This window comes from Schistocerca serialis, unplaced genomic scaffold (assembly GCF_023864345.2).
Source record: "Schistocerca serialis cubense isolate TAMUIC-IGC-003099 unplaced genomic scaffold, iqSchSeri2.2 HiC_scaffold_1235, whole genome shotgun sequence".
Taxonomy (NCBI): Eukaryota; Metazoa; Arthropoda; class Insecta; order Orthoptera; family Acrididae; genus Schistocerca; species Schistocerca serialis.
Genome location: NW_026047442.1, coordinates 410,001 through 412,500, shown reverse-complemented (window position 1 = coordinate 412,500; position 2,500 = coordinate 410,001).

Here is a 2,500-nt window from a genome sequence, read left to right as displayed (position 1 = left end):
AACCTACGTTGTGCCTTAACCTAACCTACGTTGTGCCTTAACCTAACCTACGTTGTGCCTTAACCTAACCTACGTTGTGCCTTAACCTAACCTACGTTGTGCCTTAACCTAACCTACGTTGTGCCTTAACCTAACCTACGTTGTGCCTTAACCTAACCTACGTTGTGCCTTAACCTAACCTACGTTGTGCCTTAACCTAACCTACGTTGTGCCTTAACCTAACCTACGTTGTGCCTTAACCTAACTTACGTTGTGCCTTAACCTAACTTACGTTGTGCCTTAACCTAACTTACGTTGTGCCTTAACCTAACCCATGTTGTGCCTTAACCTAACCCATGTTGTGCCTTAACCTAACCCATGTTGTGCCTTAACCTAACCCATGTTGTGCCTTAACGTAACCCATGTTGTGCCTTAACGTAACCCATGTTGTGCCTTAACGTAACCCATGTTGTGCCTTAACGTAACCCATGTTGTGCCTTAACGTAACCCATGTTGTGCCTTAACGTAACCCATGTTGTGCCTTAACGTAACCCATGTTGTGCCTTAACGTAACCCATGTTGTGCCTTAACGTAACCCATGTTGTGCCTTAACGTAACCCATGTTGTGCCTTAACGTAACCCAATTTGTGCCTTAACGTAACCCAATTTGTGCCTTAACGTAACCCAATTTGTGCCTTAACGTAACCTAATTTGTGCCTTAACGTAACCTAATTTGTGCCTTAACGTAACCCATATTGCGCCTCAACCTAACCTATATTGCGCCTTAACCTGACGCACGTTGTCGCTGAACCTGCTCTGTAATTGTTATGCAACTCGTTAAATTAGTGTAGTGTTGCCTAACCGCAACCCTCGCAATATAGTTCGCTATTCGCACTGCCCGGTCCCCTGTGTATCGCGTCATGTTAAACACCTTGCAAGTGTTGCTGACTTTCCACATGCTCCTGCTATACACTGTAATGTGGATAGCAGCAGGACGTACATGCCCCCCCCCTTCCCCCCTGCCTTCGCAAGCTGGTCGTTGAGAAGTTTGCATGTTCAATGCCCTTCGCATGCCGACGTACTCAGCCTACGTTGTGGTACGGCCTGTCACCTGTCCGCGGATGTACGCAAAACCCACAAACTGTGCTGCACATTGGTCCGTATGTACTGAATGATACATCGTGGCACATGTGTGACCGTACGACGACTGCGCCTAGCAACGGCGGACCATACAGTCCAAATATTGTGGACGCAGCTACGTGTCGTCTCCCTTTAGGAGCTGGATTGCAGTGTGGTACGCCATTCAGACGTGTGGGAGGAACGGACGCCCTGGATGGCGATCAGCATGAGCAGTCTGTTGATGTAGTGGAGCGTGTATTCGGACGTAGTCGTCTCTTCTCACACACTGTGATAGCATGTTGCACCGCGTTCCACATCTGCGACATGCTGCAGAGGCCGGCTGACAGTCGTTCGCGCAATGGACACCGCATACGTACGGGGGCTACCTTCCACGTGTTCTCTAGGCGTGCACATGTTGTTGCGTCTATGTGGGCAGACGTAGTGTGTTGTGACACCTGACACAGGCATGCAATACTCGTTGCAAATGGCGATGGACGTCTACGTTTGCTGGTGACGTTACGCAAATGAACAACTGGTAACCCGTTGTGGTGCGGTTGTTCTCGCTAGAGGTGAATCAGTGTTGGCGACGATCGGTCGAGCTATTAACCGGTTGTTTCATGGATACCCACCATGCCCACGAACGTGAAAGGGGACCCACCATGCCCACGAACGTGAAAGGGGATCTGGGTGTGAGGCGATACGCGGCGGTGGCTGGGTGGGACCGTCCCCGGCCGGTGAGGGGGGGCCGCCCGGCGTGCTGGCAGCGCGGTGCGTGGGCGCACGCGCTACAGCCGGCTGGTGGGGGCGGCCAGTGGCAGGCGCGCCGGCCGACGGACGCGGCAGGCGGCGCAGCTGCGCGCCGGCGCCCCCTGCTCGCGGCGCCTTGCGGCCAAAGTAGGTCCTCGCGGGCCCGGTGCGAAGCGCGGTGGCCATCTGCAGTGTGCTGGTCCGATTGAGGACTGTGTGCGCTGAGGATGCGCCGCCGCCCGGCGCTCGGCGCCGCGACGCCGTCTGCTGCTCGGTCGCCCCAGCGGTTCTCGCAGGTGGTTTGTATCGCAGCTGTGCGGACGTGTTGGCGCGTGCGCTGTGCTGGGAGAGTTCGCTTCGGCACCCAAGTGGGGCTTTTGTCCTTCTGTGGCGCTGGCGTTGGAGCTGCCGGTCACCGTAGGTGGCGCGTGTTGTCTCCCGCCGGCAATGCCACGACAGCACGCTCCCGGGCCTCTGTCGGCAGCGGCAAGCTCAGTTGGGAGCACGGGTGGTCGCACCTAAAGCGTCTACTCGCCTAACTCCGGGCGATTGCGCCTCTCTCGAACCCGACCAAGTACTTAGGACGGCGCTGCGCGCCGCCGGGACCTGAGAGGGTTTCGAGGTGTGTTGTGCAGGGGAGCTCAGCCTCCTCCTG